Source organism: Agelaius tricolor, unplaced genomic scaffold, assembly GCF_023055355.1.
Source record: "Agelaius tricolor isolate 1412-34295 unplaced genomic scaffold, bAgeTri1.0.p SCAF_2, whole genome shotgun sequence".
Lineage (NCBI taxonomy): Eukaryota > Metazoa > Chordata > Aves > Passeriformes > Icteridae > Agelaius > Agelaius tricolor.
In genome coordinates this window covers 14,930,707-14,954,266 of record NW_027269262.1, presented here as the reverse complement: position 1 = coordinate 14,954,266, position 23,560 = coordinate 14,930,707, and the positions used below count along the sequence as shown (strand labels likewise).

Genomic DNA, 23,560 nt, shown 5'->3' with positions numbered 1-23,560 from the left:
AAATCAAGTACAGCCACTTAGGAAAGGGTACCTCTAACTAAAACAGCACAAGTTTCATTTCCCTGCTCCTTTAAATTATCATTATGTCAAACCTTCTGAAGTAAAGGCCTTTTTTTTATAACTCCTATGGGAAACTGAAAATGCTCTTGTTCTGTATTTTTTCTATGGCAAGCTCTCCTTCTCTATCATGTAGCTTGTGTAGGATGGGTCAAAGGCAAAGGAAATTTAAAAATGGAAAAAATTAAGGAAGAATATAAGGAAAAAGTAAACTGGTCAGTAACTACCTTATTAGATGTATATTTATTATGTTCATATTAATTTCTTCAGACACAGAAGCAATTAAATGCCTACCTGAAATTTTCAAGCTGCAAATCTCTCACAACCCCATTGATATGTGTATTCTGTGAACATACATGTGTCTGTACACAATCACACTCACATAATCACTAAACTTTTACACATTGCATGTTTTACTTGGTATATTCTTGTTAAGTTACTCCTGTTCCCAAAGAAAGAATTGTTGTTGACTATATAGACACTTGTTAGGCCACACCTGGAATACTGTGTCCAGTTTTGATGTCTCCAGTTCAAAAAAGGGAGCTTGGAGTGAGTCCAGCACAAGACCAGTAAGAAGCTGAGATAATTCAAAACTTGGTATATAAAGAAATGTTGGAGAATTCACGTTTGTAATGGGAAGGCTCAGGTGGACCTCAGTTTTCCTGTATCTGGAAGGAGTTTAAGAGAAGATGGAGATCCTCTCTTCATGAGGATGCATGACAACAGAAGACAATACATGCACAAGCTCCTTCAGGGTAAATTCAGTTTGTGTACAAGTTCTTCACAAAGACAAAAACTGAGATTTGGGATAGGTTGTCCAAACAAATCTCTCTGTTGCAAATATTCAATACTTAATTTGAAAATCCTAGTCTGAATAAGGTCTTGCTTTCACAAGAATGTTCTGGCAGATGACCTCCAGAGGTTCCTTCGAACCTAGATTTTTCCATGAGTTGCTATTCCTCAGGTTCCCTTATTACAAATGGATATGAAAATGTTCAGCATGTAGTCTTAAGCTAGCTGAACCTACCATCCAAAGGCTACAGTATTTTGGCTTGCTTCTGCATGTATCCTTGGTCTGAAACAGGAGCCAAGTGGTCAGTAGTGTAATAAACAGAAATGCAGCTAGCTGCAATGAATTTTTCCAGAAGCTAAGGAAAGGGACACAGCACTGGAAACACTAATGAAAACCGGCATGTGAAATAATCAAGTATCTGCTCCACAGTGATGGAAGAAAAGAAACTATAGTGCGGTTTCCTGGTGTTTTCATGCAGACAGTGTTTCCCTAAATCTCTTTATACCCTCAAGCAAAAGAGAAGAAATTAGAAGATATGCTTTTGCATTTAAAAACAAAGGGAGGAGGAGGGAAGTGGCAGAAAAAAAGGATAAGGAACAAGGATTACAATGTGTGGTTGGAGCTGAAACCCTGCTTCTGTTTTCAAGCAGATGATCACACACCTGCCTGTCTTCTTAAACATAAATAAATTTTGGGATGGCAATAACTATCAATGTCTAAACCAGCATCAAGAGCATGAGGTCCTTGTCCGGTCAGTATGTATAAATAACTCTACCCCTAGGAACCATGCATTTAGTTTATTGTTTTCTGCTGTTGATGATATGCTTTGCATTAACAAAATGTTTAAGATTGTAAAATATTGCAAGAGTATAATACGTGAATTATTTCCAATTATTTCATCTCATTTGTGCATCTAATCTCAGGGAATAATCATTGCTTAATATAAAATTTACCACGACACACTAGCAGCAAGTAAAGCATTGTAGTGGACATTGAAATGCCTGTTTCCTACAATTCAAGTATTCAAGGCGTTTGTACTCTGAGACTTAGATTACAATAGTCATATTGTCCTAACACCTTGCCTAAATCTTAATATTTTCCCTGCAATGTAACTGTGAATTAGGTTAGAAAGAAAGACAACCTCATTGCAGCATAATTCTGAGACATTATAATTCACCTGCCTCACACAATGCATCAGTGAGAGTGATGTGTGTGCAAAGCTGCTGGAAAAATACAGGTTTACTTTAATGGATGTGTGATTTTACATCACCCTTGGCTACAGGAATTTAAGCACAAAAGAACATTTCCTTGTGTAGGAATTACAGTGTTAGTTAAACAATAACCCCTCAATGAAAATCATCTAAAGTCTCAAGTCTCAAATTCTCTTTTTCTTACACTGCTAGGAAGGAAATCCATTACCTTCAGCAAAGCTGAGAAAGAATAAAATACTTCTCTTACGATATTTTTCTACTTTAGGAAAAATGCAATAAGATCACAGTTTATAAAGCCAACATTGTTTTCTGGCTGGAATAAGAGGAACAGGGTTATGCTCTGGAGCAGGCTGGTCTCTAAAATATTCATGTTTGTCTGTTTTCTGACAAACACTGTGAGCACAAACAAATCAACATTCCTGCTAGGAACAGAGATAATCTTTGTAAATAGACTTCACATCTGAAAGATTAATGTTTTACTGTGGGAGTTATTTTATACAAATAGTCCTTTAGCAACAAAACTACATGAAATTTTGGGGGCTTTTCCTCTAAATTCAAAATTTCTAATAATCTTAAATCAAATGGACTTATATAGTTTAGCTACATAGAACTTAGTGAAGTAACTAATTTTATTTCTTATATCTGTTTCTCAGCTAAATTCCATGGTCAAAAACCTATATTTTTTCATTAATCTAATGGGAAGAGAAATGTTTAAACTATTATGTGCAGTGTTCATGGATTCTTATGAAGCCCAAGAAAGATAAAGCATAAAGAAATTTCAGGGACATAAATTTTCATGCAACTGTAATGTATATCCCAAATTTCTAAATTTTGCCTTTCTATTGAAAAGATAATATTGCAAAGAAATTTAAATTCTATTGGCTCAGGTTCTGCTGCTGAGTGTCTGATCACAGCTTCTTTCTTCATCAGCCAGGAGAACTGCCTTGCTTTAAACTTCAGGAGTGAAAGAGATAAAGTGACTGTTCTGTGCCATATTTTCATTTGAAAGGAACAAGTGCCAGCAGAATGGTTTCACAGGACAATATTTCCATGAACCACTTGTTTACTGTACATTTACAGGTTTATGTGAATATTCCTTTAGGTCATATGTATTGCACCTGATACATTTAACCTGGTATAGAGCAGGTATAAAATCAGACATGCATTTCCCAATAGTTTGGCATACAGGTAACACCTACTGCTGTATTTTGACAGGTAGATCAATTATTCAGTGTAAAAAGCAAGTTACCTTGTAGAAATCCTAATTTTGAAGGTGTTTGCACAGCTACATTGCACTAGAAAGTTTTTGGGTTTTTTTGTCCTCAAAAGTTTTAGAGTTTTAGAGTGATTGTATGTTTTGTTTAGGTCTGAGAGGATGCTTGTTTTCTTTGTCTTCTGAGGGCTGAATGTCATCATACCTGCAGGTAAAATTGTGGCTTAAAAGTTCCATTTTGTTTGATTCTATGACAGTTCTGTTACTGATTTAAATAAAACTCACTCATATACGCTGTCATAACTATAGTGTTACCCAAAGCTCTCAAAGACCCAAGGATTGCATGGGCTTTTTAAATTTCAATATATTATATTGTCAAGATTCATTGCACATTAAATGCATATATATTTTTTAAGGTCTCTTTCCATGCTATCTTTAACCACACAGGAATTGAAAAAGAAATAGTCAATCTTTTTGTTCTAAGAAACGGCATCTATTGCAAAAGTCTTCTGAAATGTACAAATACAGACAAGTCAAAAACAGATGAATTAATTTCATTATGTTGTTTGAGACTTGCTCTCCAAAAACCAGTTTATTTTATAAAGCTCATCCAAAGAACTGATCAGATTTTATGCTAATCTCTGTCTTCAGAAAGTGAGTAGTGATATATCAAAGACATTAAATGGCACACTGTTTTCCTAAAATGTTTGCATTTGGCTCAGTAAGTCTATTAGGTGTCTGAAATGGCTTCTGACATCTTCTTAGAAGTTTTTTCTTTTTTATTTTTTTTCCCTAGAAGCCTTTGCCTTAAAAGGATTGCAATTGTCAGGTCTGTTAGACTGGTAGAAATGTTCCAAAAATAAACTTACAAACGTAAAATATTATCAGAAGTAGGACTATTTTAGGGAGGATATTGCATAACTAAAATAAAACGCATTCCACTGCAGTCATATATGTGTCCAACATTCAGCCTCTGGCTAGGAACATGCTGCACACAGGACTTCAGATGCATCAGAAAGCTTTATTTATTTTTCTCCTGTCTACCTATATAATCAAGAAAGCCATGGGATCAGCAATCCCACAAGGATTACAGAGGATGAGGTCCTAAACTCTTGAGTTCTTTTCTCTATTTTTTTGTTTGTTTTTTTAAAGACTGACTGCTTTCCAGATTATTTTTAGTTTTTCTTGGAATGCAAAGATGAAAAGAAACCTTAAGGAAATTCTCATAAGAAATACAAATGGACAATTCCATCCATTTTATTCTTATGCTAAAAATAAAAAAGGAAAAAAGGCAAAATTGATATTCTTTTATATTGCTGGTTTTATTTTTTATTCTTTCTTATCCAAAATAATTTCCTTCTCTCTAGCCATATTTCTAATTGTTTTTTAAGATATATCATCGCTACCAAATATGTGCTTTGACATATCCATATTCCCTCTTAATTATCTGCTTTCACTGTCTGCATATAACTAATTCTGATTTTTTGGACTTTTGTAAAAGGCCTTTTAAAAATGGCATTTTAGTGCTAATGAGTCAACAAAGAGAAAAAAAAACATTGTGTTCAAATAAGCTAATAGCTTTAGAAAAAAAAAACCTTATCAGATAAGTACTGACTACACACTAGGGAACAGATGAAATTACGGGTTTGACTTGTATTTTAGAGAAATTTTTCTAGATACATAAGGGAAAAATCTACTCACCTGGCTCTGATTCTGCAAGCAAGACAGGAGGAAAAAGCTGTTCCTGTTTTTTGCATGACACAGGTGGTTAAAATAATTTTTCATTTATAGTTCCATCCTATACATAAAAAGCCACAAAATGCAATAGGAAGCTTCATGAATACATCTTGGTTTTCTAGAGCATGGTGGAGGACTGCCAAACCCAGATTGTTTTTAAAAATACAAAATCAGTCCTTCTTTTTCTCAGTTCTGCACTCTTCCCTCATCTCCCTGCCCCCACAAAAAATCTATGAGATTTAAAAATAGTGCTGTTTTTCTTTTTAAAATTTGCATTGCTTACTGAACTCTCAGAGTTTATTTTTTTGCATTTTTCTCCACACCAGGAGCTCTGAAATCTTAGTGATATTTTCTAATTTTAAAATAGATGATCACTTAACTGCAGGAATTGCAATTGAGAGGGAGCCATGGGCACTGTCCCTGTCTCAGCCATAAAGTGGAGCAGGGCAAGACCTGTCCATGGAGAGAGTCAAGGGGTTCCCTTCTCTTCTCACCTCATTTCTCAGTAGGTAGAGACCTCTGCTTTCCACTGATTAGTAGGGAATGGGCCTCAAACACTTTTCCATGTCTACTTCTGAACAACTTCAGATTCTGGGGAATACAAGACTTACACTGGAGTCAAAAGTTGAGGTGGGACCTAAGGCTCTGAGGACGTAAAATTCTGAGCCTCTTCCAATCCCTGGTGTGCAGGCACTACCCAACCTCACTGCTTCCCTCTGCAAAGTGGGAAATAACCAATAAATAACTTTTCTTTGTGGGTAGATTTTGCCAGACCTTCTTCTTTTCTGTTCTCTATTAGGGGAATAACACATCGCTCAGGTATATCTTAATATATATATTTATCTTCTTTCCTAATCAGAGAAATTATTTCTAGATGAACGCTGGATATGCTGGATGTTATTTTTTCCCAACATATCCCTCAAAAATAATAACAATATTAATATTAATAATAACAACATTAATAATAATAGTTTTGTCATCATCATCATCATCATCATCATTACTAGTACTACTAGTGATACCACTACAACCAAATTATGTACTTAATTTCCAAAGAACTTTCACAAACAATACTGCATCTAGACAGCTCCATAAAAATGTGTTTACTTTTGGGCTTAAAAGCAGCTGCAGAGCAGTAAATAGAAGAGAGCCTTGTAGAGGAAGAACAAATTTGGTACGAGAAAACTGGGATAAACTGCAGTTTCTACAAAGACAGTCATGACATTTGTCTATCTTACCAGAAAAGTTTCACCTTAAAAGCATTCTGGAAATTTAGTATTGCTCAGAAGGCTGTAAAGACCGGGTGGAATTTACAGGAATTTGGACATGAGGTGTTAGAAAGTCATACCATCTCAAAAAACCTATGCATTTTTGTCACTAAACAATGCCCTATGGACTTGGGCTGTTCTTGTGTGGCCCTTAAAATACTGACTTCAACTTGCACTGAAGTCAGTTTGTCATCAAAGAACTCTTCAGTTTAGAAGAAGTGAACTCTGTGAGGAGTTGGGTCTTTAACAAACCTAAAGTGGACTTAGAAAGACAACAGCTTACCTGACTCAGTCAGGGATTTCACTTGGTGTCAGACCTCATTTCTTCATTTCCTTGCTGAGCATCTTTCCACAAGCTCCTGAATAATGCAGGCAATACTGAAGGTTTGCTGGGGTAAAACAAGTGAAATAATCCCCTTGGGAGGTTGTGGTGAATAGTTGCTTCAATTACCCCACCTGAAGTATGTCATATCTCTGGCAGATTGAAGAGGAAACGGTTGTCTGGTTTATCAGGGACAATGATGATCTGCACTCATAGACAACTCCTTCATTTATTTCCTTTCCTAGACCAAGTCTAGCTTTAAATTAATTAAGGTTTCTTTGTAAAATCTATGGTAAAGTATACTACTAAGAGACGTTTCCTGATTTTATGCCATTTTTCACTACTTTCATCTCCTTAGTTATGGTTTCCTTCAGAGTTCATGCTCATGTTTTGCTTATTGTTGAACGTTGGTTTAAAATTTTGTGGTTCATTTTTCCCTAATGATAGATGGAAAAAGGGAAAAAAATAATCTTTCTGAACATGTGATTGCATATATGATTTTTTTCTCAGTGTAGAAATTAAGATAACTAATTCCTCCTCAAACATTCAAAAAGTACTCCAAAAGTCTTTTTTTTTTCCTTCTGTTTCAAAATTAGATTGGCAATTTTCATATCTACATTTTTATTTACCAAACTGTCCCTTTTGAAAGAAACCTGTAAAAATGGAGCAAGGATCCACTGTAATCTTTTAAATCCAGATGTTTTTAGAGTACGTAAGATGCATACATACATGTACACTGTATGTATAGAAGTTTGTGTCTTTGTTTATCATATTATCTGCTGTGCTATAATCACTTTTCTGATTTAGGCTTGTTTGTGGTTTTGGTTTTTTTGTTGTTATTGTTGTTTTTGGGTTTTGGTTTGTTTGTTTTGTTGGCTTTTTGTTATTATTTGTTTTGGTCTTTTTTGTTTTGTTTTGTTTTTTTCTGAACACCCTGTAAAAATTGAAAGAAAACTAAAGTTCTCTGTTAGTTCAACTTCTGCAAAAGGAGATATATGCTCCAGAGAGAAGGATCCAGCTCTCAGGAGACTTTGTTTTTATATTGCTGAACATACAGAGCACAAAGAGAAGGATCTGTCCTCCATATATCTTTTCTCTCCCTATGGGGAAAAGAGAAAGTTTCAAATCACCCATTTAGCAGCCTGCTCAGTCTTTTTTTAACTTAACTTTTAAGGGACTAGGAAACAAAGGAATTCAAGCTCATTCATTTGGAAAAGCTGATTAATACTTTCACTGATTTTGAAGTGAGGAATAATCCACTCAAAAGAAATGGGGTAAATTTGGAGATTCTTACTATCAAAAAAAGAACCAGGGGACATATGAATTCTCAGCAGCTACTGTAATCCCAGGCTATTAACAATGGGTGAAACTGAATTTGCTAGAATTTAGATTAGCTTAATGTGTTGCCATAAATAGTTATAAATTTGAATAAGCAACTGTGTTACAATTACTACACTAATTTTTCTTACTTAGTGGAGGACAGAGTCTTTTGTGTCAGTGGAGATGATCTCCCCGGGATCTACTTTACTAGACATCATTATTCTATTGAAAAAAGCTTATTTATTTGAGGACAGTTCCCAGCTCCTTTTTAATCTCCAACATATCCCCACTGTACATTGACCCCACTTTTCTTTTCATTGTTCTTTTCCTCTTTATATAGCTGAAGTAGCTTTTACTTGTTAAAACAACCTTTTCAAGATCTAACACTTCCCTGATGGAGTTGATGATCTCTCCTTTTACAGTCCTTATAGACTTCCTATTTATTCTGGCTCTCTTACAGAAGAACTAATTTGTAGAGTTAAGTCTAGAAGTCTTTCCTCAATATTTTTCTGCCTTACTTCCAGTAAAAATGGCAGATCTTTGAAGGTCAATACCAATAATTTTCATTATTCTTTATTTTTTTTCTTTTTGTTTTGACTTATCCAAATTAAAAGACTAATTTTCTACTACTTTGTGTTTCTTAGTTAAGTTAATCATCACAAAATCCAAATTCAGTTTTCCATAGCACCTTCCTTACTTTTCAGAAATCGCATTTGTATTAGTTTGTAACTAAGCATAATATCTTGCTGGTAACAGTGTAAAAGACTTAAAGATCACAATTTTCTCCAACACTGTTAAGATCACAGCAGGACTTCACTCTCTGTAGCAAACTGTGCAAAGGAGAACTGCTCATCTGCTACCACCTCCCCTCCCTGAATATGCCTCTGCAAATACCTGGAGATTTGGGCTGTGAGTTAAGCCACCTGAGAGGAATTTGAGATAAGAAAAAGGTGGTGCTTTTGTCCAGTTATCTCAGGTCTAAGGAGAGGTTAACAAAGCTGGGGGAGAAGAATGTTCCCACTAGGAAAGCCAATTCTGCAGCTGTGCTGAAAATCAGCTCTGGCCAGCTTGGAGAGGCCACAGCCCACAGCCCATTCCTGAGCCCCTTTCCACCAGAGGACTGCATGGGACCCACAGGGTTGCAAAAGACAGTGGAAAACTCCCCCTGCCCAGGGGAAGTGATTGGGCATTCCCCAGAACACCTGAGCATATATTAACCCATTGAACTCTCTGTTTTTCAGGACCCCCACCACTGAGAAGACCAGAAAAAAAGGACCAATGGGAAACCACCATGGGTGGTGATATCTTTCTACTTAATCTGTCTCTCATTCTTTTTCTCTCCTAACTGCCTCCCCACCCCTTTCCTATTTCTTTTTTGCCTCCCTTTACCTTACATTTACTATTAAATAAAATCCATAATATTGACTTGGCATATGGTCTTGTTTGCACCTTAATTCGGGTAGAGGCATCTCTCTAATGGTCCTAATAATTGGATCTTAACAAGCAGAGACAAAATCTGATGGTGAAATGTTTGGTTCTCATTTCCAGCATCTCTAAGCTAGAAGCATTCATTCTCAAATCCCTCTAAGGAAAGGCAGAATTTTCACTGAAGACACTGTAGCCACAGTATTTACTTCTAATGCCTTTACCCATATCCAAGTCTATCTAGAGGTAACAACTTTAGCTTTAGATTTTAGTCATATCTAAAGGTCTGTAGAGGGCAAGTGAATTTGTGGAATTATACTCCTTGCATATATCCTATTATGGCAACTATCTTTGGGTATTTATATTTACAGGAACATGAGAAAAATAAAAATGATGGAATTTTGCAGTTAGTGATTTCTTTACTTCTATAAACCAATGATCTGAAAACTTTGATCTATACATGCAAGTACAAGTTGATCTGTGTTATATGTCAAAGTGACATAATAATTAATATTCCTAATAATAATCTAATGTGTTTCTCTACTTGTCTATAAAGCACTGAAATGTTTAGGACTAAGACTAAAGCATTTAGTCTTTATAATGTTATCAAGTTGTTTCATTCTTTTGCAAGAAAATCAAGTTATCTCACCTTCATCTATCACACAAGACAATTGGAAAGCAAATGCAAATTTAAAACCTTGTAAAGGATAAAACCTAAATGCTTACTTTATCTAAGAATTCCTTTTGCAGAAAAGACCAGTGAGCATGGAATTCTTGCAGCACACTATACAAATCCCAAATTCTTTTTCTGAGTGGGCAAGTTAAACTATATGAAACTGAATATTTGGTGCAGCCTTTGTCTCTTGGTTCTATTTATAGCATGGACACATTCATTTACCTCTTTAAGAAATCACAATTTTTAATTTTCAAGAAGAGTACTGATTCCAAGACTCCACAAGACCAATGGCCCAGGTGATCAGCAGCAACAGGATCTATCTAAGAGAAGCTTACTCTGCCTCTCATGGGACATGAGAATAAATTAAAATATTGGATTATTAAACAGTAAATTTATATTAATAACAAAATTCCTAATAAATACACATAAAAACTTATAAGAGAACACAGAACACATAAGAATATATACTCATATCTGAGACTCAATGTCTTGAGTGTCTTTTCATACATTTTGCCATGCAACATGACAAGTACTCATTTCGTTATATTGAATACCTTTTCCCAAAGCTATTTGCAGTGCTGTTGATAAGCTGTTCCGTTTCAGAAGAAAAAGACTACTCTTAATACTTTCAATTTTCTCAGCTTGAAAAATATCCTTTCAATTTATCATTTGGACTATATATTTTAATGGCAATACCCCAGGGGGATCAAAATGGGCAAATATTTTTGATTTTACCTATATATTCCTCCTAAACTGTCACTTGCTTACACGAGTCAGCTTAATAGGCAAACCTTATTTGCCTACTTTGCTTTTGGTAAAATTATTTCTTCTGTTAAGTCATTGGTTGCCTTTGTGTTTATATCTGGGCCCTAAATGTTTAACACCTACCTTAGGGGCCTCCTTAGGAACTTGGCCCTTACAATAATCACTTCTGGAAAACAAACCAACAAAAAAGTGTGAAATACAGTTGTCTTTCTATTTTCTAAAATTATGTAATCATTGTATCTGTCTTTTTCTAGCATTACTACCCACAAAGGCATTTAAGTCTTCAAAGCTAAGGTTTTCTCATTTATGGTACTTTTATATAAAAAATTTGTCATTCTTATGTTTCTACCCAATACTATTAATTCAGTATACTGTTTTTTAAATGTAAGTAATTTTTAAAATTTTACAAGTTAGTGTTATATGGTGATGAATTTACTTAGAAACATCTTTTCTCTATGTCATATTATACTGGGGAAAAAGATGCTGCTGGGCACATCTTTGTGTGTCTGAATCTGGCCTGCAGAACTGTGCAGATTTCTCTATTACATGATGGCCAAAACAGTGAGAGAAAATATTCCTCTGAAGCCAAATGGACAGGAAATATTGCTGCAGAAGAGCATGAATTGGAGCCAGTACTGAGTTGTTAATCCTCAGAGAGGCCTCTGAATAACAAATAGATACATAATTTTCTCTGACACTCACAAAGGAAAAAAACCTACACTTTGAACTTACAGTGTTGAAACTTGTATATTCAATAGCTGAGCTACACAATGCACTCAGTAAAATAAATAATAGATGAATAAGTGTTTGGATGGTTTGGCTAGCTGACTAACTCCTTGGTTAATGAATCCAGACCACTTAATATTTCCAAACAGAAGAGTTTGAAACTGAAATTAAAGAGAAATGGGTTGAAAGCCCAAGTTATCCCAGCAGCAACATGCCCACTGATATGTTTTTTCAACAGGTCACCACTTTTGCATGTTATTCTTAAGCATTTTAAAAAATCATGTTCATATACGGATGTGTCTGGATTAGGAGAGTTTTCTCATCTTTTGTTATGTGTCACTCTTTGGGAAGAAGAAGTACATATGTGATCTTTACCTTGACCAAAGAATTACAATATCAGAAGCAATTACTTTGCCACTGTATTTTAAAAGGAGTACTTTTTTTCCCCCTATGAATCATTTGACCCAGAGGTTAGATATTCGTTGTTGCCCTAATTAAATCTGTATTTTCCATTCATACTCAAATAATTTTTTGGTTGTCGTTCAAGCTGGCCCTACATTCTGCTTCAGTGACATGTACACATCAGGGACTGAGGTCTGTGGGCTAAAATTCATTCTCATACCAAAACTAGGAGAAATTAAAACTCTGTCTTTCAACCTGAAGGAGAGAAACAAGCATTAGGTTTCACATTGACACAAATATTTCAAACATGGTATATTATTTGACTAGATAAAATCTGTTGGCTTTTAAGTTCTCCTGCAAGCTCCAGAGAATGAAAGAATCTGTGGTGTCTTGACCTTGGCTGGCTGTCAGATGCACACCCAGCTGCTCTCTCACTCCCTTTCCTCAACAAGACAGGGGGAGAAAATAAGATGGAAAAGCTGGTGCATCAAGATAAAGATGGCGCGGTCACTTAGCAAGTTACTGCCATGGACAAAACAGATTCCATCTGGGGAAAATTAACTGATTGGCAAATAATTTATAGTTTGATGGTGAGAAACAAGAAGAGACAAAAACTAAAACACAGACAAGAGCTAAAGCCTACTCTTCCCCAGGTTAGTGTCACTCCCTCATCTCTGGCTGCTTTACATTGTCTTTCCCAAGTAGCTCAGAGGGATGAGGAGTGAGGGCTGCAGCCAGTCTGATAACTTCTCTCTGCTGCTTCTTCCTCCACACACTTTTTTTCCACTTCAGTGTGAGACCTTCCCGTGGGCTGCAGTCCTTCATGGTCCAGCATGGCCTCTTCATGGGCTGCAGTTCCTTCAGGAATATCCATGTGCTGTGGAGCAGGCTGTGAAAATTAAAAACAAGCAAACAAACAAAACAAAACCAAAAAACTCCAAAACAAAAGAAAGAAATAAAAAAAGGAGAAAAACCAGAAAGCAAATGGCTCAGGTATGAAGAAAGAAGCAAAAAGTATTTTAATTTAAAATGAGTAAAGAGCATTAAGTGATGGATTTGCTTGTCTCACTCTGTTTTGTATTTAAAAAAATCACTTAAGTAGTCTCCAAAGTTATTTCTCTAACAGCTCACTACAAATTAGCAAGTATAATTTTAATTCTTTTACCTATAATCTTCTATTAACTGGCTATGTGCTAATTTTTCTAGTAAATATTCACGTTTTTCTTCTCCCTTGCACAATGTACTCCATACTTTTTTTAGTATAAATATGTTATGATGGTTTAAACTCTTTTTTTATTATTTCTCAATAATATAGGGTAACTAGAATATAATGTTGCATAGAGTGACCAAAAATATATAAAGGCAAAACTGGAAACTTCAAATTCTGTTGACTACAACAGTAATCTCTCCATTTATGTCATTAATACAAAATATTGCGTTACTTCATCATTGTTTCAAGTCTATTTAGAAAGATCAGAGTAATTTCTAAATACCACCAGACTGATATCTAGAAAGAATATATATTATTAAATTTATTTTAAAATGAAAAGTCTAGAAAAGGCTCCAGGTGTCAAAAGCACCTCTCTTCAATGGCAGATATATAAAAATTTTGCTTGCACCTTGTGTTTGACTTCATATACTTGAGGGAAGTATATCAGGGAAAATCAAACAAATCTCTTTGCTTTTTTGCTTTTCTCCGTTAGTTTTTTTAAATTGTCAGATACACTTTATGAATGTCCATGCATTAAAGGCAAAAGGAAAATTTAGCATGTGCACTTAAAAGGAATTTAGGCATGGATTTGCTGGGAGATTAACTGCCCAAGCCTATCAAAATCACTGCTCATGAGCAAGTAGTAAGGAATAGCAAGAAAACACTGCTAAGGTTGGACTTCAGCTGCACACAAGCTCTGAGAATTCAACTTTGAAAAATCTGACATGTCAAAATCTCATTTAACTTTTTCCTTAAGTATGTATTTTCCACATAAGACTAGGGGGAAAGTCTAGACACCACACTGGGAGATTCTCTCCTCCCAACACCATTTCAGCATCTTTCCCATTTAAAGTCAAGTGCATGCACAGTCTTTGAAACAGAGACCAAAACCTCAAATTCTGGTTTTTAGCAGTGGGCTATGAAGCATTAAACCATTTTGTGTTAGGAGAACCTATTTTCCCCAGCAATTGCTGCCTCCTGGGAGTCATTATGCAAAAATAGAGGGTAGGAAAAAATGTTTCTTTGAGCGAACCTGGATACCAAAGTATGTACTAAATGGAGTGAGCCACAATACTCAAAGTGAAGCTTGCTTACTTACCTCCTCATCAGCTGAATGCTTAGCAGCTCATTTCTGGGATTCTTTATTTATAAAGAAAAAAAGAGAAACACTGCATTCAAATGCAGAGATAATGTCTCAGACTTAAACTACAACTGCAATTCCAAAGTGAAGTTGAGAATCTTGGAGCAGATAGTTCTTAGCACTCTGAATAACTTTGAGCCTTTCCTTCTAACACATAATCCAATGTATACACAATCCAGAGTACACAAAAAATCACTGTAGAGTAACATAATGTCATACAAACAGGTAGTAAAAATATAGATCTTGCAGTAAAATCTGGAATATCTGACTCACGAGCCTCACTCCTGCCAGAAAGAATTTGTCATGCATATTCTTTTGAAGGAATAGACTACTTTCTTCTAATAGAAAGCTATGAATCATTTGCTGTTAAGAAAAGCAATGTAAGATGATAGTAAAAGAGAAGAAACAGATCTTTGTGTTTATAGAATCAATCATAAAACAGCATAGGTTGGAAAGGACTTTGATAGATCACCTAGTCCAACATTCAGTGGGAAAGGAAGCCTAGATAAAATTATCTAAAACCCTGTTAAAATTGCATCTTGGAAACTTCCCTGTAATGGGGACTTCCATGACCAGTGGTTCCAGAGAATGACTGCTTTCACTGTAAAAAGTTCCTTTCTTATGTCCAGATAAGGCCTTTCCCAGTACTGCTCTTACCCACTTCCATTTGTCTTATTTTTATGGTTCCTTGTGAAGGGGAGCCTCTGTCATCTTTGTAGTCATCCTGAAACTAGTGGAATATTGTGATGAGCTCCCCACTGAGTCCTCTCTCCTCAGGCAGAAAAGACTTAACTCCTTCAGTCTTTCCTCTTAAGGTAGGTTCTCCAGCCCTTTGATCACCTTTGTGGCCTTCCTTTGGACCCTGTCCAGTCTATCTGCATCTTTTTTCACTTGTGGGGACCAAAACTAGACACAGTAGTCCAGGTGCAGCCTCACAACTGCTGTGTAGAACTAGTTTACATAGCATACATCATCATAAGCATATTTCTAGCCCTTTGAGTTCCTGTGTTGACATGACCTTGAAGTTGCACCATCCTTGTTCACTCCGATGAGGAATTTTGTGCTTTTGTTTTATTTTGTGTTCTTTCACTGTAATAATTAGATTTTGGATCCAACTGGGATTATCACATTGTACCTCTGTACTTTAAAGGTGCAATATTGGAAAATTACCAGACCATAAGAAAAGATGAGACTTACAAGAAGTTCTATTTGCAATTATATTAACTTTGGTGATGCACTGGAAATTAAGAAACTTTTCTTGATGCAGAAATGTGTGTCTTGGATTACTTAAGACACTGAGCTTTTTTCACTGTGAGAAGCTCAGCCACCCAAGCACTTTGCTGCATTTTAGCAATTCTGCTTGTTTTTTTCCATAGTTAGATTGTCTTCTGAAATACCCACAGAGCAGCCATAATGCCACTGCCAAGTTAATCCAAGTTAGTCTCCAGCCATCACCATCAGCAACTGAATTGCTGTAGAGTATACATTTTTTGTCCCCTACTAAAATTGAATACACCTGGCTTTATTTCACAGTTACCTACTACTACATTCTCTAGTGAACAACTCTGTGTTTGTCTATCTGCACAAAGATGCGCATGAACACACACACACAAGTTAAATTCTCTTTTTCAGACATCTGCCATAATGATCTCAGATCCCCAGCAGCTTCTGAAGTTTGTTTCAGTTTAGGTAGTGTTCAGTATATTGAAGACACAAACACAGTCTGAACTTTATGTGCCTCTGGAGTCTGCAAAAGTCAGCTGCAGCTTTCTCAAGATGTGCAGTACTTCCTGCTATGGGGCCCGATTCCCTCCCTAGAGCTGCACATGAATAACAACTCAACCTCTGTAAACAATTGTTTCTTCCATAGAAAAAGGAAAAAAATAGCATCAGCCTTAGGGATGCAGTGGTCTTGAGCTGAAAGATACTCCTGCAGAAAATGCAAACCAACAATAGAGACCACGACAATGCCTTCAAATTTCTCTACTCCCTGCACCTTCATACTTTCATATCTCATTGTGATTATATAGAACTCTTCATATTTTTGAAAGCTGTATGCTTGCTGCAGAGACCTCCTATCATGCATTTCTAAGATCAAGAAAACAGGATAGTGGTTTTGAGGGTACATTGTTGTAAGAGTCTTTGTACTTTTCTGTAGAATATCCAATTGATCTGCACACTGCAAAGTTATCCTGGCTGATGAGTGAAGTGTTGAGGAGTTAGCCCTAATTCATCTCTCTTGACTTACACAGATAACCCGGGCCCAGAACTTTACCTTCCTCACTCCTGTCTTGACAGACTTCTCTGATGTGCTTGAATGAGGGCCTTGGCCTGCCTTTGCTCTCTCTGTAGTCAAAAGGAAGTGTAACTTCAATTTTCTGAATCTTTCAGTATTATTGAGTTGGAAAAGAGGAGATTAAGGTACCTAAATTTTATTTTATTTTCCTCAGGTAAGTGCTTTAAGTAAAGAGGATTAAATGAAATCTTTGGAGCAAAGCAGTGATGGAGATCCTAACTGTTCAGTGTTCAGTGCCAGCTAATAGAATGTAAAATAAAATGCTCTGGGAGCTTTCTTCAGACTTCTCATGCTCTTAACAATGTCCTTCCTAAGGCAAGCTCAGTTGCCAAGATTGAGCAAGAGGTTGGCCCAGCCCTTATGAGAAGCCATACCTCTGTTATGCAGTCCTTGCCAGTTCTGCACCCTCAAAAGTCGTTCTGGGTGTCTTCTTAAATCCTATGGGCAAACCTAATTGTTGTTTTGGACATTGAGGGTAGCTGGGATGTATTCAGGAGGGATGTCATTACACAAATAATGTAGCTTGAATCTTTACTTCTGGGCAATTTTCCAGATACTAAACTATTTGAGTTGAAAGTTCTGCTACAACTAGGACGGTGAAATGGTGGGTAGTGAAAAAGGGAGGTACCTAAATGTACTCTGAAATGTAACCATAGCCAGCAGACAGCATGGAGGCAGAAGGTCATCATGCAGATGTAGCTTCATTTGAGCATACCTCATCCTTTTGATTTTTGTAAAATTATGAAAACTGTCTAATCTTCACATGTAAAATTTCTTTAACTGTAATATTTTTTTTTCTTAAAATAATTTATATCAGTTTCTGGACATTAATTGAATTTGAGTCAACGGTGTTATGTTTACATGGGAATCACAGAATCATAGTAAATAAAGTCCCAAGGGGTCATCTAATACATCTTATTGCCCAAAGGTAAGATCAGCTATGACTAAACTATTCTTGACAGACTTTTGTCTCACCAGTTTTTGAAAACTTCCAGTGGCAGAAGTTTGCCCGTTTTCCCTTGGTGTACATTAGTGCTCTGCTATGCCTGTAGCTGAAAAGGTATCTCCCAATTGCCAACCCAAATATTTCTTGCTGTCATTTAAACCCATTGCTTCCTGTTCTATCTGCAAGGAATAAATAGAAAGCTTATTCCATTCAAAAATATTTGGGTTCTCAAAATTATAATTTCATTCTGCCTGAATATTATCCAGATTTATAAGCAGCATACCTGTTAATATCTTCAGCTATGATGCCTTCCACTTCTTCTCCACACATTATCAGCCACCTTTTTTCAGAAAACTTTATCAGATTGGCCTGATATAATTTCTTCTTGACAAGTCTGTGCTGGCTGTTACTTCCCAACTTATTCTTTAGAGTGTTAAAACCAGATTTTGGTTTGGTTGGTTGGTTTGTTGTTAGTAGTTTGATAAATATAATGATTTTTATGACTATCTATATGTATACATAATCTATATTTATCTATACCTTTATGTTCCTAGGAACTCTCAAAGTCTGATCCATAATTTCCTGGTTTGTGCTTCCTCCTACCTCCCAGTATTCTGCTTTTTCCAAGTGTCCTGAAAATGTTCTCATAGATAACCACAATACTGTTTGAGCATGTTTCAAATCCTCCTTAGGGGTTCTAGACTAAATTTCTTTTTGTTCAATTTAGTTTCAACAAAACTTTTACAAGGAGTCTCTAAGCAGTTCTGCATTGAACTGAGTTCTTATCCCACTGTGAATGAGGCTAGTTCAGCTACCTGATCACAGCTAATGTCTTTCTAGTGAAACTTAGAAACAAAACCTCTCATATTTCAGATCTTCCATCACTCTTACTTTCATTCCTCAATAATGTTAACTCTCTTGAAAAGCAAGTAATCTCCTCCCTCTAATGAGGTGTTAACTATCTCAGCTAGGAATGAACATTTTCCTCATTGTGCATAAAAATCTGTGATGATTTTTAAGACATATGACTTTAATAAGCTGATACTGAAAATCTGAGCTGCCTCTTTATGCTTGCTGACTGCCAAATGTTCCAAATGTCCCCAGACAATATACCCAGCTTTCTTCTGACAGCTTGTATAATATATGAAATATTAGTCATAGAAAGCACCACGTGACATCAAAAGTTATTTTACACTATGAAAATTAACCAAATTAAAACTCAAGTTTAAAAAGGTTATTTGAACACTGTATTCATTTTAATATTTCTATGAGCAGCCACCTGTATTTTCTGATGTGCCTGAAGCTCTGAAAGGCTCCCTGTTCTGTTGCAGTGGAATACAATGCAAAGTAATCAGCTGGTGTTTTAGTCAACTCACATACTCAGTGAGGACAGTGCCTGAGAACCTGATGGATCATGGGAATCAATCTGACTAGAGGACCAGAGTTGCCTTCCTTCTCCAAGATGAATAATGAACTCAAACCTCTGCTGACACAAAGCCTGGGAAACAAAGCAGCAAACTCTCTGCAAGAATGAGGGAAACATGGCCTTTATTCTGACCAAAACATGAAGTTCACCTTTCTTAACTGTACCTTTTTATTCTTTCCCAAATTGCTGTCTGGTCTCCATTGGACCCAGAGCCAGAGAAAATAGGCATAGTGATTATTCCTGAAGACCATTTTGAAATACTAATTTTACCTTTCTTTTTGTTTCTTCCTGGTCTCACCAGAAAGATATATTATATAAATGCAATATTATTTATTCTGTCTAGTTCTTGAAAGGGGCTTAAGTCAGAGCACAGAAAGGGAAAATTTTCAGTCATTTTTGGTTTATCCATGCTGCTTTGTTTGCCCAAGCCTCGTCATAAAAGATGTCTTTAATTCTTTCTTAAAAAATGCAAGCAGGCTTGTAGAGCCTGATTTAAAATGAAATTTTCAACCAAAGTTCAGAAAGATGAAGTCCCATTTAGGAGGGAAATTTCATCAGAGCAGTGTTCTCAGATATTAATTTTATGGCTTATTGAAAAACACTTCTTTGAAATCTGACAGTGTTTATACAAAATTGCTTTCCCCAATGGATGGGTCATATCTTAAATATTTAACTTCTGTCTACTTTGTATTAATTTAGGATAAACATTGTGTGTGGTACAAGTCTTGATTTAATTTTATTTTTTTGTGTTCAAAGACCTGAAGAATTCTCTGAAGATTTATTTTCTGGGAGGAAAGACCTGCTTTTCATCATCTACTTACTCAGGCCCCATAAAAAAGTTCAACGCATGACAGAATCTCAACTCCTAATCTTTGTTGGCAAGGTAGCATCCAAATAACATAAACCATGGTTCTTTGGTGTTTTTCAATGAAAAGTTAAATGGTCTATATTAATTACACATAAACTAGCATGTCAAAACTTCAATGATACTGAAAACTTGCTGCAGCAAAAAAGATTTCACAGAGAGAGAGGGAGATTCAAAATTCACTGCCAGGGTTCATCACTCCAGAGTAGATTGCAGTGATCCTGTGGATATACTGTCTCAGTATATAGAAAAGGCAAGATTTTTAAGATTATTTTTCCAAAAAGTAATTAAATACAGTGAGTTTGAAATTTGCTGACAAGTGCTGAAGTTTGATAGCTTCCATTCTTTTGGTGCACTTTAAAAAGCTGGCCCTGAAAAGACTTAAATAACAGCTATTTCAGTCCTATCTATGCTCAGCCAGTCAATCAAATTTCAATTGGTAGCCAAACGGTGAAGCAAGAACTGGATATTGTGTGGTATCAGCAAAATCAAGATGGAATTGATGGTATTATAAAGAGATGGAGAAATAGAGACCTTGGACTTGGGGAATAAAAGCAGATGAATGAGAAAGTAGATGTGGACTTAGACACTGTGGAATCAGAAAGGGTATAGAAAGGCATAGAATCAGTCATGTAATGAAAGGAAGACCTGAAGGAGTGAGAAACATAAAATATAGAAAATAATAGCTGTTAAAAAAAACAAAGAGGGAGCAACAGAGAAAGTTTTGGTACAATCTGAGAAAAAAGGGTGTAGTAGAGCCATGTAAACTGTAGTAATTCTGGTAAATATGGAGACATTATAGTCACCTGGCACACACTCTTTGAGGCAAATTAACAATTAAATTCTTAAAGGTATCTGTTAATACTGTATTTCCTCAAGATATTTCCAGTTTTAAGAAGCAATCAAACATTTTTGTTCATTAAGTCCATTATCCATCATGAAAGTATCTGTAAAGTTCATGGAAAATGTAATTGCGAATGTATATAGTTCTAGATTCATACAAAAAGCAGAATTGTAATTCAATTTATGAGTTATCAGGTTCAAAAGTCATCCACAAAAGGTCCTGAAGACTGAGGAAATGAAGACTTTTTAAACAACTGGTAGTATGAAACTGGCATGGGGAGTAAGGTCATGCTGATGGCTCATGATGCATGTCTCTTCCAGCACATAGTTATATAACAGTTTATACACTAGTAGCCAAATTCAAACCAACAAGAATACACAAATTAGAACACTTGTTTTCTGATATCATTGTAGGAGAATACTGCTCACTGTATATGTAAAATCCACCTTAATTTATCAGCATTACTTCCTATTTCACGCTATTAATCATGTGAGGCATCAGTAGATTTGACTGGTGTTTTACATGCCTATGATATTTACCCAAATATTTTCAGTGGCCCTCTTCCTGACTTGAGTCTTGATTTTATTTGGAGCTGTACAGAGTTCAGTGCCTTTAACAAAGCATTTCCAATTTAATTGGAAGATAAAAGGATAAAAAAAGATAAAGTGATCATACAGTATATTTGGGGCAAGAGCTGAAATAAGCTCAGCATCCTGATTTCACAATTGCAAACTAATGCTGCCTGTGCTGTCTTGCATAATTCTTTGCATTGGATACATTCCTTATTCTTTCAACTGTTCAGTTTAAAATCCTGTCCTCCTGCACTGGTGATGCTCTAAAGGTTTTCTTCTTTCTCTGAGATGTTTCCTGGATGTCAGGAATGGAAATTGAAGCAGCAAAAATGTTTCTGCACACATCATTGCTGCTCAGTCATTTTAGCTCCTGACCTCACCCTACTCAATTAAGAAATCCTTGGAGCCTCAAGATAGCATCTGACTTGTGAAGTACTGGGTGCTTTCTGCTTCATTTGCTGTTCACAGTGCCTCAACAGGAAAGCATGCTTCACAAATTAGGAAGACTGTGGAGACTGTTCTTGTGTGTCTGTACACACACACAGCTCATGTATGCATGTGCACGCACACGTGCCTGTGTCTACATCCACATATGGTATAGCTGAATCCAGTCTCTCTCTGCAGCTTGATAAAGACACAAAGTTTATCAAACAGTCTATGTTATTTGTCAGAACTAAAGGTAGAGGCACAATAAATTCTGCGTTTACGCACTTATGTGTAAAAATATGTTTTAATGCACAGAGATATATCTGAATGAGTAATGTATTTTCATATGTACGTGGGTGTGTGTCTAAATGCATGTGTATGCACTCTCTAGACACAGCTGATGGTGTTTGGGTCCAGCAGACACTTTAAGCTTTGAAAGAATGTGACTAAGCACAGAAATAACTGAGATGTAAAACTCACTCGGGAGGGAAGAGGGAATTTTGAATATTTTTTTTTAGTGGCTAAAAATGGGCTCTGTTAAATGAATGCAGTTATCCTGTGAATAAGAGAACAGTGAGCTGAATATAATTCCAAGCCACATGGCAGACAATGCGCATCCCACACAGGAAAATGGCAACATTAAAGGGCTTCAGCATTTTTATCCTACCTAGCAATTATCTGGTTTTAGGCTTCATGTTACTAATTTCTCTTTCCACATCTCACTCCTTGTCTCATAGAGTGGATAAGAACTCAAAGCAAATGCTTTCTCCTTTGACCACATTATTTTCTTCAAGAGCCTTACACAGGATAAAGGGTAAATAGAGCTCATCAGAGATAATATTAGAACACTGAAAACAGAAGTACCATTTTCCTGTAAGGTTTTCTTCCTCAAACAATGTGGCAGTAACTTGGCAAAAACAGTGATGGCAGGAGGCAAGGAAGGGCTGTGTGCTCCCATGTTTGCAGCAGGTTGACCTCTTGCTGGATAGGTGAGCTACCAAAGGTTGATCACACACAGCAGAAGTGCAAATGACTATGCAATTGCAACCCTATTGCACTAATGAGAACCCAAAGGCCACCTTGCCTGGAAACTTGCAATTATTGCTGCTGGATCAGGCCCCAAAAACGCTGCTGACACAATATACATTAAATTAAATGTTTATGTTCCAGGAAATGGCTCCTCTGGAGAAAACACTGAACTGACCTTCAGACCATAAACCTATGTCCTCTTGCCCTTAGTAGTGATGGAATTGATCCCCAGAAGCCTTTTTAATCTTACTGTTCATCTCACATTTTACTCTTTCTCCTTTTGAGAGCTATGGGATAACAAAGAGTAGATGGAGAAGATTGGAGGTGAGACTGCTGGTAAATAACTCTGATTTTTAAGAAATTAGTTTTGAAGACAAAAAGAAAAATTCCAGTGAAAAAGGATAGCTCACCTTTCTGTTTTTCTTCTGTGCTGAAGGAAAACCATAGCAGTCTCAGCCTTGGACATCCTAAGACAATAAGAATCGGCTCAGCTTAGCTGAGCACAGTGATACTTCACCAGCAGAAAAATTTTTCCTGAGCCCTAAAGTACGCAAATTCCTTCCTTGTCCTTTCCTTCATTTTCCTCATGCCTGTCATGAGATGAATCTTATGCTTCTTTTTCCTTTATATTTCATTGTCCTGTCAAATCAACATGACAAGTGCAATATTTCAGTAACCACTATCAATTTCGCTTATTGTGCCTAATTTTTAAGCACTTATTTGTGGTTTTTTTTCCAGGCACTTCCCAATTTTCCATTCCTAGAGGTGGATCAGGAAAAAAATAAGTTGCTTATTCTTTTTCTTTATGAAAATTTGAAATCTCTTTGACTTTTGAGAAACATATCTTCAGAAAAATATAGCACTTTTTTCTTCTGACCTCCTATTACTTT

General features: G+C 36.1%; 2 long non-coding RNA genes across 3 annotated transcripts in view; one reads left to right on the top strand and one right to left on the bottom strand.

Annotated features, from left to right (window-relative positions):
* The window catches only part of LOC139603156 (uncharacterized), a 66,815-nt gene extending 61,646 nt beyond the window's left edge, over nt 1–5,169 (bottom strand). Inside the window, exon 1 of the long non-coding RNA XR_011683592.1 lies at nt 4,976–5,169. This is a non-coding gene — a long non-coding RNA (uncharacterized lncRNA). The remainder of the gene's footprint in view (nt 1–4,975) is intronic.
* LOC139603146 (uncharacterized) overlaps nt 1–9,500 on the top strand; it is a 217,887-nt gene extending 208,387 nt beyond the window's left edge. For both annotated transcript variants that reach the window (XR_011683590.1, XR_011683591.1), the window contains 2 exons: nt 3,427–3,485; nt 9,163–9,500. This is a non-coding gene — a long non-coding RNA (uncharacterized lncRNA). The remainder of the gene's footprint in view (nt 1–3,426; nt 3,486–9,162) is intronic.
* Nucleotides 9,501–23,560: the final 14,060 nt, after the last annotated feature.